This window comes from Rhinolophus sinicus, chromosome 16 (assembly GCF_057876585.1).
Source record: "Rhinolophus sinicus isolate RSI-liver-muscle chromosome 16, RSI-T2T, whole genome shotgun sequence".
NCBI classification, from domain to species: Eukaryota; Metazoa; Chordata; class Mammalia; order Chiroptera; family Rhinolophidae; genus Rhinolophus; species Rhinolophus sinicus.
The window spans coordinates 47500936-47515546 of NC_142516.1; the positions used below are offsets into that span (position 1 = coordinate 47500936).

The 14611-nt window shown below is 43.7% G+C and overlaps 1 protein-coding gene across 5 annotated transcripts in view; it reads left to right on the top strand.

Annotated features, from left to right (window-relative positions):
- Window positions 1-14611, top strand: part of APBA1 (amyloid beta precursor protein binding family A member 1) — a 189707-nt gene that overhangs the window by 128037 nt on the left and 47059 nt on the right. The gene's annotated exons all lie outside the window — the stretch shown is intronic.

Below are 14611 nucleotides of genomic sequence, written 5' to 3' on the forward strand. Positions count from 1 at the left end.
TTTCAAAAGTAGGGAGCTGGCAGGAGGCCAGGTTCTACATTGTTTTAGAAACTTAGAAAGCCATTCAGAGAAAAAGCTGCAGGAGCACCGCATCCAGATGCTGGCCTCTTCCTTCTGCTTTCTCACATGCACCACCTTAACCACCTGGCCTCTGCAGCCTCATGATGAACCCACAGCACAGCCTACACTAGGGCTGGGGACTTGCTTCTATTCACTTGAACAAGGACAGCAACTTAACCCTCTTGCACAGTGTTTCATTCCATAGGTAGAATTAATTATAGAGTATTGAACGATGCTTTAGAAACTCATACTGTCAGAAATTCAGCTGTAAGTAATATATACATTTGGTTGATTTCCACCTCAGCATCAAAAATTATTTACTGAATGCTCATTCCATGTATGCTCTTGTGGGGAATAGAAAAGCGTTATTGAAAGCAGTGTGTGGTCTGAAGTCTGTCCAAGAGATATTTGTTAAAAATAGAAATTTCTGCCTTTCCTTTTCAAATCAGGACCCCTAAAGTGGGATCCAGTGATCTGGGATTTGTTTGTTTGTTATTTTTGCTTTGTTTTGTAAATTCTCTCTGCGATTCTTAAAGATGTGAAAGATTAAGAACCACTGATTTAAAGGGAAAAAAATTGTTGTCATCTGGGCAGTTTCCCCATATAAGATCTGTGGCTTTGGGACTTAACTCTTTTATTAGCACAGGTATGGTTTTAACAAAGGGGCTGCGCTACTATGGTTATGTTCTGCAGATCTGGAGAAGTGGTCCTGCAATTCTTAGTACAAATTGTCATGATCAGAAACTATAGTGAAGCAAGTAAAAAATACCTGTACTAGCACTTGCCAGAGAGAACTGCTGATAGCTAAGTCTACTTTTAACACTGCTTTTACTTCTCTCAGAACTTCAGTGTTTTTCTCTTCCCTTGGAGCTAACTGGCATTTGTCGGCTGATGACTTGTTCAGAATGCAAAAATAGGATTGCTCATTAGCAAGAACGTATGAACACATACTAGACGCTCCATATTGGGGGGAAAATAATTTGTTTTTTGAAAATTTAAACAATACTTATTAGTGCTTTGCTTCCAGTAAAGAATTTCTCTTTTCCAGATATATGTTTGAAAACTGCCTCCCAACCCCATTCTTGAAAAATACTGTTAATGAATGACCAGATCTAAAATGGTTCACAGCCGACCGATCTTTTTATAGGGAACAAAGTCATTCTGAGAACAGAGTCATAGTAGATCAGAGAGATGGATGGCAGCAGCACACAGCGTAAATTGAACGGTGTTGTCTACTTTCAGTGGTATATTGTACAGATTGAAATTGTGTTTATCTCTGCTCCCTCTTAAAGCAGCACTCAGATAACAGTAAAATAATAAAAGTATGTGAAGCCGCAAGCACCATATGACAGGAGACAGCAGCAGCTGAGAACAGCAAAGTGGTGACCGATTGTGGTAGGTATTAGTGCTCCCAGTATTTCCAGCTGTCTCTTCTTTCAAGCATAGAGAGGACTACACCGCCCTTCCTCATCCCCTAGGAGGTAGCCAAGGCCAACGAAATAGGCGCCATGAAGTGCTATTCTGCTTCTAGGCAGGAGCGGCTGAGAGCAGTCTTCTTCCCCTGAAGCCTCAGGTTAAGATGGTGTTGTCACAAGACGCAGAGCCTCTATCAGCGTGGGTCCCCAGTGATCGTGATGAGCAGGGCGTCTTGCTGACCCCATGGACATGTAGTGTGAGAGAGGAATCAACTTTTGTTGTTCTAAGCCTTGGGGGTTTGGGGGGTTTGTTACCACAGCAGAGCCTGACGGATACTGACTAATACAGTGATGAGGTTTCTGTTTTCTCTCCATTGCCGAGTGACTGTGAGGATTTGTGCTGTGAACCCCCAAGAAAAGTTTGAGAATTTGAGACACCAGATTCCTCGGATGGCAGGACTATGGCTGGAAATAGAGGATTGTTTGAAAGTCTGTCACCGGAGACATTAGATTCAAGGTCCTCTCAGCCCATGCCGACAGGTTACTCCTCCAGCCCTACAAAAGACGGGAGGTTTACTACGAGGAAAGGGTGAACCAGACAAGTGCTGGCTCTGGGGACACCAGCCACAGCTGAAAAGGGGAATTAGGCACCTATGAACAAAGGGCCTCCTAAGCAGTGAGACTCTGAGAAGCCTTGGAATTCTTAGCTGTCAGGCTTAGAACCCGCCCATCGCCAGCCCCCAGCCCCTGGCACATGAGAGCATTCCTTTCTGAGGAAGCAGTCCCAAGAGAAGAGACCTTCAGATACACATGTTTGGGGGTTTCCCAGCATAGGACATGAGTCCCCATCTGATCAGCCCACAGTGAAGGTTACTGCCACACATGGATCCCCCAGTGGGCTTTTGGGGAATCAGTTAAATGTGAGTGGACATCCAAGGACCACTGGACATTTGAAGAAAGACATGGAAGACAAAGACAAAAAAAGCAAGTGGAGAAAGGAACGTGGAGAAATGAAGGCAGCGCTCAATGCAGAAGAAAGCTATGAAACACATCAATATGCTCAGAAAGGTCGGACAGGACAAGGGAGCCATTACATTAGAATAGGATGCCATTTTAAAAAAGAATAGTCCCTGCAAATTTTTAAACTAAAAATACGACAGAAATTTAAATATTTTTAAATCCTTCAGTACTAGGAAGAGTAAAAGACAAAGTTGAAGAAATCATCAAGAAAGGAGAACAATTAGGGCAAAAGGATGGCAAGCACTGTGTTTCCCCGAAAATAAGACTGAGTCTTATACCATATTTCCCCGAAAATAAGAACAGGTCTTATATTAATTTTTGCTCCAAAGGACTCATTAGGGCATATTTTCAGGGGATGTCTTATTTTTTCATGTACAACAATCTATGTTTATTCGAATACAGTCATGTCATCTTCTGGAACATTGTCATAATGTACTAAATGTGTCTGTCTGGCTGACGATCGTAACTGGGGCTTATTTTTGGGGTAGGTCTTATTTTCGGGGAAACATGGTAGTAGGAACATAGATTTTAAAAGGAGAAATTATGAAAGATTGTTTCCTAGAACCAAAAAACAGGAGAATTTCCTGAGTGAAAGATTACACTGGGTCACTAGAACAATGAAATAAAAAAGACCCACAGAAATTTCAGAACAGAAGGGAGAAAGAAGATCCTACAAGCTTTCAGAGAGAGAAAAGCAGGTTACACATGATCGGGAATCAAAATGGTGTTGGACTTCTCAAAAGCCACCCTGGAAACTGGGAGGCCTGTACCCAGTCTAAATTCCAGTTAAGCATGAAGATGTTTTCATTGATGGGGGTGTCCCAGAAAATGTGCCTCTTGTATCCCCTTTCTCGGGGAAGCTAATAGACAGTTGCTCCCCGAAAATGGGAGTATAAATCAAGAAAGAAGTTGCAAGATCTGGAAAACGGGATCCAACACAGGAAAGAGGCAAACTCCCCAAGGTGATGAGCCAGGAGATCCCAGAGGACAGCTGTGTAGAAGGCCAAGGCAGCAACCAATCCAGTGTGGACCGAAGCTCGGAGGGCTCCAGGGAGGTTTCCAGAAAGTGAAAACGAGAGATTTCCTAATATTATTGTACTGAGAGGAATCTTAGCTCCGTTTAGGAGAGTTTAGCATAAATTATTGATCAGTACACTGAAAACTAAGCAAAGGGAAAAACAGTTCAGTTCTTTACCTCACTAGAAACAATTGTGATACAGCCATGAAATGTAGTAATGTAATGTGTGTGTCTCAGCAAGGACGAGGATGTGTGCAGTCTTTAGGATGCAACCACCGACTATTGACTAACCAAACATTGTAATACTGAGAGGATAAGGGAGCGTAGAGTATAAAAGTGATAAATCCTAATCTTTTATAGTAGAAGCCAAGAAATAATGTCTAAATTGAAAAATCAAGGCGAGGCAGTATTAAACACACTATTTGTGAGTATCAAAGTAAATGCCAGAAGAAATGCTGAAAGACTTAGGAGTGGGACCGTGGAGTGGGGAGGAGGACCTCGGGGTTTGCCATAAGCCATACAGTATTGTTGGACTTTTAAAACTATGTTCATGTATTTATTTACCTTAAATGAAAAATTTAAAAGAGTTGGAATCGTTATTCAGAGATCACTCACTGTACAAAGGGATCCTTTCATTGTTACTGTCTGTTGAAAACATAGAAAAAGGCAAACTTCTGTATAGTATGTATACAATTTATAGGAAATGACTGCTATGTTAACTATGCTGTTAGGTTGGTGCAAAAGTAATTGTGGTTTAAAAGGTGAAAAATAATTGCAAAAACTGCAATTACTTTTGCACCAACCTAATACATAGTAAGATAAATATTCTAAGTTTTTCATTTTAATTTCATGCTGTGTTTGCATATGTATTAAGCACACACACTTCCATTCGGCTTACACTACACACATAGGAGTGAAGAAGTAAAAAGTAGGTCACGGCGGGGGCTGAACCACTCAAGGTGAAGAACCCTAATTGTTAAGTGGATTTGCTCCTTGACAATGAAAAACCTGAAGCGTTCAGGAGCTGTGGGCTTGATAATGGGCTAGAGTTTGGAAATCACTGAACCTGTGTGGGATGAATCGCAGGAAGAATACTAATAAGTGCAGTGGGAGTGATGCTTGCGGAGGTCAGATGTGATGCATTCATTTTTCCTCAGGTTTGTATACTTACTTAAGTTCGTTGTTTTTTTACTTTTAAAATGAAACGTTTTCAAGATTACTTCCTTTACATTTAATGGCCAATTCTGCAACTTAGGATCAGCAATAAATTTCCATATCTCTGCCAATGGGGAGTAATGCTCAACAGAAGAGAATTTAGTTGTCAACAACAACAACAACAAAAAAAAATGAACCATTTTTCTATGAACTGCGAGGACCTAATGTGACCAGGGTAACTTTTTAAAAATGTAATGATCTTATTGTTACAACCTCAAAAGGGAAAGGCTCGACCTTGAGTCCCTATGGGAGAACAGATAATTCATTTCAGTCATGAGAAAACAAAAGGAGGTAGGAGAATGCGTGCTTTTTGCTCTCTCCTCCTGGATTTAAAGTATTATCTCTGGTTATTGTAGCTCAGCTTTAGAGTTTCACCTGTCAGTCCAGCTCCAGGCAGACCCTGTTCGCGGGGCTGGACAGGTGTCTGCCCACTGACATCAGACCATAGCCATGTTGGACTCACCAGAGCAAACTTGTCCAGTGATCTCCACAGCAGAAGGCAAGGGCTGCAGTTACTTCGTGCTCATGGCATGAAAGGCAGTGATGGGAAAGACTGCTTTTTTTTAACTCCCAGTCTTCAATTTTTTCTCTTTACCTGACTCCACTCCCAAAGGGAATCTTTCTCAGCTTTTTAATGGATTGTCTCACTAGTCAGTGTATGTCTGAAACTGTGTCAAGTAGTGACAGGACAAGCTGCAGGGAAGAAAATAGACGATTTAGTCAGAGAGAATTTTGTTACACTTTCCAGATAGAAACGCAGCATATTGGACCGCCATTTGGGTGTCTGACACGCTTGCTTAATAAGTTGGAGCTCAAGACACTTCCCAGAAGTCTTTTGGAAAATTGTGTCAGCTCCCCCCAACTGTGCTCTCTGGACATTTTCTATGATAAGTGGACTGGGGCTGTATAGGGGAGGAAGGGAAGGTGCAGGGAGAGGAACAGATATCTCCTAGATAATTGAATTCCATATGTAACCCAATTAAATTCTGGGCCCAAGTAGTCCTGGGGAATTATGAAATGTGATTTATCTATGAACATCATCTTCAGAATGAGAAGAACTACTTCCCTTGCAAGTGTAACTTGGCAATATATTCTTAATACAAAAATATAGTTTCTCAGTCCACTTTCTTTGAAACACAGTTTTCGCTGACCACTTTCTTGAGAGCAGTGATAGGGTGTTGTTTTATTTCCACAAAGGCCACCTCACTCTCCTGAAGATGCCCACTGGCAGTTTCTCTCTCCTGCTTTTCCCCATATTGAGAAACAGGCTCTCAACTGTCTGGTTGGCATGCCTGGTTGACCTCTTTAGTTGGTCAGACCCTGCCAGTGGGATGCTTGGGAATGGATCCAAGGCAGTTTGGAGTTGGCCTAGGTATTTTGACCTCAGTTTCCCAGATGGCGTGGCTGAAAATAACTAGGTTATGTGACCCTGCAGCTTTGACCTGCCAGTCACTGTCTGGCACATGTCACAGAGCTTTAGAGGGCAAATCATCCTGGATGTCTAATGGCCTTTGTCTTGGGCAAGACGAGGAGATGCCCTCAGTAAGTAATTCTCTCGTATAAATTGCAGCTATGATGAGGCAACCGCACTGAACTGAGACCATCTGGCTCCTGTGACATGTAAGGAGCACCTCCGCCCCTTACACGCATTATTGGCTTGCTCATTGACCTTGTACTTACAAATTCAAAATACACTTCTGTGTATCCAGCCTTGCCTCCATACTATACTTCTTAGGACACTGGCTGTCACCTCCACCCAGATCACGTCCCCCTATTCAATACAGTCAGGGCCAGGCTTTCAATAGACAGATTCCAGGAATCCGGACTTCTGCTTAGCCTCTCTGGAGGTTGGGTGTTGGTCTCAGTATTTCTGAGGCCTACTCAAATGGTAACCACCGACTTACACTGTGGGCTACAGTTTCACACTTGATTCTCACCATCGTGTTATCTAACTTGTCTCACATGCATTCGTCTATTGCCTCTGTAATTCACTCTCAGTCTTGTGAAGGCATAGGGTCTCCTCCTCTGTGTCACACAGCGGATGCTCAGCAAGTATTCGCTGTATGTAAACATTTGCCCTACAGCTGACCTGCTGCAGTTACCTTGAGTTGGTCACCTGCTTTCTTCCTCAGCTTGGGTTTCCTCATCAGTAAAATGAGTGATTAGATTTATCTTCTGGGATGACTATGGGAGAAAATGGCTTTGTAGATCATTGCATTCTCTATGGAAATGTAAAATCAGAATCACAAGTTTGGTGTATTAGTTGCCTCAGTAGGTCAAAGCTCACTTAACAGTTAGGGTTTGGTCAACAGCAAACTGAATTAGGGGGAGTTGGCCATTAGCACCTCTTCCTCACCTTCTCGAGGTTGTTCCCCCTCAGCTCAGGTCCCTTCCATGCTTTCACTGTGCTAACGGCCAATCCTGCTCACGCACTCCAAAATGACCCAAGGTCTCCACTTCCACCTTAAATAGCAGTATATTGTCAGCCTTTCTCTCTAGCGCTGGTTTGATTAAATCAAATACAACTGCTATTTAGTGATAATGGCAACACACATGACCCCCTTCAGATAATATTTACCTTTTATTGGCACCTCCATTTCCAAAGACCAATTGGAAAAAGTATTTTGAGGCAGGAAACCGGTGCAGCACTAACACTTCTTAGTCACAAACCAGCCACTCTCTTGCTGAGAAGGAGATACTGTCGAAACCCTGGGAAGTGAGGGCCTGATGTTCACACCTGCCCTCCTCACGTGCACTTTTGTGCCCACCTTTAAAAAAAAACACAACGATGTAAAGAGGACGGAGGAGCTCCCTGGCTGTATCTGGGCCTCGATTTCCTTGACGTCACCTCCTCCCTGTCCTCTCTCCCTTTTCCCTGTCCTTAATTCAGCATTAGCCCACATGTTTTGTTTTTTGTTTTGGCTTTTACTGTTGCTAGGAAGCTTTTGACTGAGGTCAAATGCACATACTAATTCATTAAGGCTGTTAGCAGCATCTTACCCTTTTGACCTTCTGGTTGTGTTCTCAAGCTTATAAGGACAAGTAAAAAGAACTGTTTTACTGCTGGAGGGTTGTTTTTGTGAGACTCCTGTTAAGGTATTCTGAAAGGAGAGGTTTTCTCTTGCTGATCCACACCTTCTCAGGGAGATACGGCCAGCCATAGTTTTTCCAGGATCTGCATAGCAAAGGACGGAGTTGAAATGGGATCTGAAGTCCAATAGACAGACTTTAGGATAAATTTGTGTTCTGTTGGGGCCTGATTTCCCCAACTGGATCAATTCCTAGCTGGAATGTGATGTATTCTTGGCGTGTGTGTGTGTGTGTGTGTGTGTGTGTGTGTGTGTGTTGTGTGTGGGGGGGAATTAGGATAGTTAGCTCCCTTCTGTGTCCTCTTATGGCCTGAAAAGGACTAGACCTCATGCATCCTTATCTCAGATTCTTCTCCTGGTCTGCAGTGGAAGAGTAGACATCCCAGTATTGGCACTGCAACCAACTTTATTCTCTTAGATGGTTCAGACTGTTTAGAAAAAGGTTGGCTGGCAGACCCTCCAGGTCAACATCCCAGAAGCTTATCCAGAAGCATAACCCTTGAACCAAAGGATCTGCTGTCAGGACAGCAAAAATGGGCCCCCGTGTATGTCTCCAAACAGACCTCAGAACCTATAGGACACCTCTCCTTAGAGAAGTGAATGATATCGAAGGAATAGCATGCTGTTCTCAACCATCCGCCATGCAAAGTGCCATAAAGTGATCAGGTTGACTTGTTATCATTGTTCCCTTGGCAACACTTTTCGGTTTAATCGAGCACCCGCTTCATACAGGACGTTGTCTATGAACAAGAAATAGGGCCTAGTCACAAAGCTGTGCTGTTTGTCATTTTGTCAGTGAACCAGAGGAAATGGTGACTACTGTCTCTAGTCACAAATTGAAAGCCTATCTCATGGTTTATCATCTACTCATTCAACACATATTCTCAAGTTCCTCCTATAGATCAGGCAGTGTGCCCAACGTGATATAGCAGCAGCGGGGATACAGGCGGTGGCTAAAATGGACACAGGCCCTGCCTGGGGACTTTATGGTCAACTCTAGGTTAGTCCTTTGTCGAACCCTCAGCCAGACCTCCACACTGCCTCTGCTTTTGAGGCTTTCATCGGAAGCCTTATTTGGTGGTTTAGCTACAGCTATCTACTGCTGCATAACAAATTGCCCAAAACTTAGTGGCATAAAACAAAGCACATTGATTTTCTCACAGTTTCTGTGGTCAAGAATCTGGCGTAGCTTAGCTGGCCTTCTGCTCTAGGGTCTCTCAGAAGCTGCAGAAATCAAGGTGTCAGTGGCCTTTGGTCATCTTAAGGCTCAACTGGGGAAAGAACTACCAAGAACATGTGCTTTGTGGCAGGGTTCAGCTCTTCATGGGCTGTTGGACTAAGGGTCCCAGTTCCCAACTGACTGTTGGTCATAGGTGTCCTCAGTTCTCTGCCACATGGGCACTCTCCCACATGGCAGCTTGCTTAATAAATTATGCAACACAAGAAGGCCATAGAGTCCGATAGCAAGATGGAGGTCACCCCATCACAGAGTGGCATCGCATCACCCTTGCTGAGAATAAGTCATTAGCCCACACTCCCTCCATAGGTAGGGGAGTACATAAGGGTCTGAATATCGGGAAGTGGGGATCACTGGGGGCCATCTGAGAAGTCTGCCTAACATGTTTGTTGTCTGTCATTACCTTGTGCCAGCAAAGAGCTGCTGGGCTGAAAACCTTGGGACACAGCTGCTGCTGGCCACGTGTGTCCTCCCCAGCTGGCCTTGTCAGCCACTCCCAACTTCTAGGCTGCATATATTTTGTTGTCTAGCTGAGAATAGGCAGATCTGCAGATTCTGAAATGACAAACATAGTGGAGCCAGGGGAATGAGCCAGCACAGAGGTGAGGCAGGCGGCTATGTCAGAGAAAGCTGGGGCTCCGGAGGGCCTGTGAAAATGGGAAAGACGAGGGATTGTCCTGAAGGAACAAGTATGTCCACATGGATTTTTCATAAGTAGAAGGATTTTCACTTTATTCACAAGGGATTGCCAGTGTCCAAAGAATTTGCTGTAAAGACTCCTTTGTAAGTTAAGGCAGAGCTTTTCAACCAGTGTGCTGATAACCCCCCTGAATTTGGGGGATGGGGGTGACCTGGGCCACTGGGAATTTGCCTTCTACCCCAGCAGCTTCATCTGGGGCTCCAGAGCTTTTCCAGTTGACCCAGTATGTGGTACAAACATTATCATTTCTCTATGGGCCATGATGCAAAAAAGGTTGAGAGGCAGAGGTAAGGGGTCTTGCTGGTGTGGAGAGAACAGGCCTTGAGGCTGGCTGACATCTCGGTGCCTTGGTTTCTCCCTCGGGGGTGGAGCGTGGATCCAATTCTTTTTGCTCCCATCTCATCCACCTCCTTGCTGCCGGTCAAGTTTTCCATCACAGGTGTTATCCATTATTGATGGGGCATGGAGAAGGCAGTGCTGAATAATTAAGCAGGTTTCAGGTGCAGACTGAACATTAAAGGGAAGGAAAGAGTGAAAATAATAGAGCCAGGAAAAGAATTTTGAATTCTATCACTCCACTATGTGAAGACACCTTCTGTAACTTTCCAGAAGGCCCAGTGGGTTGTTTGTTTGTTTGTTTTTTGGTAGTCTATCTAGTGATTTTAAGTCTTAGGTGTGATGGTGTTTCTTTGGTTAATAATGGAAAAAATTACAAGCTTTCCACGGCAGCCATGAAGATTCTCATGGCTTCAGCCTGTCCTAAGTAGTTCATGGATGCAAACCAAAACACAATTTAAGAGTGATAGTTGGGGGAAATGAATTCTCCCATGAGTTGGAGAGAGCTAAATGGTAGGGGGTGTTCAATATGGATACTGGAGAATCAACACCCAGAGATTTTCTATCTTTTAAATAATCAATGGAAAGAAGAAAGTGTCTTTTAAGAGATGCCCCGTGCTATAAATTAGGAAGAAATACCTCCTGTACTGCTCACCATTTTGAAAAGGGCTTTTTTGAACAGGGACATTAGACTGACCAGGATTTTAGGTGGTGCGATCTGACTGCCAGCAAGAGTGGTAAGAAGCACTGGCCCCAGAAAGGAGGGAGAGGGAAGTGCCCACGGACACCTGCCGTCTGACTCTGTTTTCCACTCCAGCCTAAAGAGTTGTCCACAGCTGGACAGGAAACTGTCCACGAGCATGCATGAATTTTCCATCTGTGGGTTGTTCAGGTCTTTTGTTTCTCTTTTTTCTACCTTATGACTCTACCACAACTTGCTAAGTAAACAGGAGGACTCAGACAGAGACCTGTCAGCATGCCTGATAAAGGGTATGGTGCGAAAGGAGGCTGACGCCATCCTTCAGGATACGTCTCTTGGCAGTTCTGTGCCTCTCATCTTTCGTGCTTCCGCATCCTTCCCCGTTGCCGTGGATCTTTAAAAGATAGTTTGGCTCTGGGAGGCCTCTCTGTCCCACCTGTCTTCTTCCTTCAGAACCAGCCTGCCTACTTCAGTTTCCGTGAGCTACCTCCAGCCCAGTTCCACCCGTATTTGTCTTGGCATTCCTCTGGTCTGCTGAGGACCAGAAGATACAGTCCAGCTCTTGAACCCAATTTGGGTTCAATTACCTCTTGGTTTGGGTCACACCATACTGGCCCCAGGGGCAGCTTTCGTTTCTGTGTTTGTGTAGCTGGTTTGCTGCATCCCCCTTGGCAGTGAAGGGCCACTTCCAGCGGCCTGTGTCCCCAGAAGCCCAGGCCTTGGCTGACCACAATGTTCTCTAAACTCGCAACCTGTGCCCAGGTGCATTCCAACGCAGGTCTTGAGAGAGCCTCTTTCCCCCAACTCCGCCCCTTCCTTCCACATAAGCTGGGTGCTTTTTTCACAGGTTCTATAAACATAGCAGAGTTTAGAGTGTGTGAAAGCACCTCAGAACTGATTTTATTTTCCCCAGAAATAGTAGGCATTGCCGCCAGGAGAGGTAGATGTTTCTTTTCAGAAACATCAGGTGATGCTGCTCGACCTGTGATACATGACTTCCCCAGGCCATGCAGGCACCAAGGCGTTAATGCTGATGGGTCAGATGCCCTGGGAGGTGGGCACAGCTCCTGTTACAAGTTGCATTATTGACTGGGGCATCTAACACCCCTGGAAACAAGCCACCAGACAGACACAGAGGTCAGGAGTTAGCCTCAGCTCACAAGTGGATGCACCAGAGCTGGCCCTGCTGCCCGCAAAGCACCTGTAAAGATGGAGAATTTTTGGATGTACCAATTTGAGTGTCATGACGATGAGGTAGGTGAATCCTCAGGCTTCAAAATGATGTTTACTGCTTTGTTTCTGCGTTTCTTCTCCTAGTCCTATCCGATTGTAAGTTGTCCTCTGTGTTTCCCATGACAGTAGTACTCAGTGAGCAGAGCGGGAATAGATCAGAATGAACAGTACCCAAGATGGGAGAAAGGGAATCAGGTTTGCCTGTTGCTGGGAAGTCCCAGACGACCTGCAGAGAGAAAAGGCCACTTGATCACTTAGAAAGATGCTGTGTTCTTTGCTTTCTCTCCAGCAACGTTGTGTTCTCATTCTCTGTGTTCTAATAAATGAGTTACTTTGGGCACGGGAGCCTCTAATTTCTTGCTCTGTGATGTATCTTTTGCTTCCATGATGCTCATGAAAATGAATGGAAATTAGTAGCTTGCACATGAGGAACTGCTCTGCTAGTAAATGAGGTAATGGGCATAATGTATACTGTCCAGTGCCTGGCCCATAGTAAGCCCTTCTGAAATGATGGCTCTTCTTCTGAGCTGGTAATGTGTTATTACAGCAAATAGTTTTGCATCTCTTCACACAAACTAAAATTATTTCTTTTAGTTTGGTATTTCTTTCTGCTCACTGGTCTCAGATTAGGTGGCCTGGGAATAAAAGTACAAGAAGACCATCAAGGGTTGAAAGGACCTAGAGGGGGGAGTGAAGAACATGTTCCCTCGTTTGTCCATCACAAGTTATAATGCATTTCAATTAGGTACTGTCAGGCTGTTTCAAAAGGGAAAAGATAACCTCTGTCTATAGATCAGCTTTTTCAGATGATAAATTATCTCACCTTATAATGATGACTCATTCATAATTAACTGGTCTTTTTTTTTTCTTTGAGAACCTGGCTTCAGAAGTTTAGAGCCCTTTTGATGGTGATAAAATGAATTATTTGTGTGCCCCCCCCCAATAATAAAAGCACCCCTCGGTTGGAGGGATACTCTGTTTGGTATTAATCTAATCCGTTATAAATGTGTATATGAAATACTGTGTTAGTCCCAGGCCATTATCATTTTCATGACATAATTAAGCAACTGTAATGTCTGTGCTCACTTTCCTACTTCGCCACTTTAAGGAAATACAAAGGTGCATTCATAATACAGTTTGAATTGAGAGTGAATAATTATGAATCTCTTAACCAGTTTCAATCTTCAGAAGCACAGATACATCTTGGAGCAAGAAAAAAGCTAATCATCTACTTTTTTAAAAAATTATTCTAAGGTGGAATAAGGTGAATTTAAAACAACTTAGATCAATGAGGAAAACAATACATTTATTTGAGAAATGGGATAAAGCTAGTCAAACTAACATGCGTAGTGAAAAACTATGTGAGGACAGTGGACCGAGAGAAGCCCCACCCCGTCCCTGAAATGGTTTACCAGAAGAGCTAGTGAGCCTGTGCAGTGGCCGGCCCTCACTAACCATGCCTTGGAAATTCCATATGGAGAAGAGACTGGAACCAGAATGTTCAGGCTGGAAAGGAACTGAATGACCATGTGTTTCATTACAGCCTATAGGAAATGCCATCTTTGAGAACACTTGTCCCTGTGTGTGTCCACCATACTTTTCTAATCACACAAAGACGCATTATATTGCAAGCGGTGTCTGCCAAAGAAGGGAGACAGACCATGATCAAGAACCAGTGGAGACCCCTGAACTACACGTGGGTACAAGTATCCCCATGAGCACATAAGTGCAATGCTACGTGGGTTCAGGACCTACTCTGTAATAAACCCGTTTCCTTTTTCCTCTGCTACAAAAGGATTGGTGCCATGCCTCCTTCCATGTAGTCAACACATGTATGGAACTCCTGTTGTCTATGTTTTGGGGAGCCTTGTATTAAGCACTTGGAGAAGAAAACATGAAAATTAATGCTAAATCCTGCCTTTAGTGGTGCTTGTTAAAATATAATTAAAATATATTGTAAATAGTGTATAGTATTTTGATATTTTTTATGATATGCAAGGGGAAAAGTGATGCATCGTAAGAATGGCACAGATAAAATACAAGCAATTCTCGTAGGAGATGGATTCCTATCACCTAAGAATTGGAAAGACTGAACGAAAGAAGTAACATTTACAATGGGCTTTTGAGGACTTGTGGACATGTGGAGTTCAAAGGAGCATAAATAGAGGCACTGAGCCAACCCCACAGGTGGTGTACAGGGAATAGAAAGTAGATCAGTTTGGCTTGACAATAGAGAGTAAGAATTAGAAGGGGAAATGGTAAAGAAACTAAGGCCTCGTGTTGCAGTGTCTTAAGTGCCAAGGTAAAGAGTCTAGGATTTATTTTGTAAGCAAAAAGGAACCAGTAATGTTTTTGAATAGAGGAGTTACTTGCTCAGAGCTTGTTAAAACTGTGTTTAAAAATGAGAGTTAATAGGTACTTAAATGAGAAGTCTCTGGATGTCAGTTTGGCCTGCTGTCATCAAATAGATTAGACTAGGTGGTTTCAACAGCAGAAGTTGATTTCTCCCAGTTCTGGAGCCAGTCTGACATGAGAGCGCCCAGCACGATCGGCTTCTGGTGAGGACTCTCTGCCTGGTGTGCAGACGG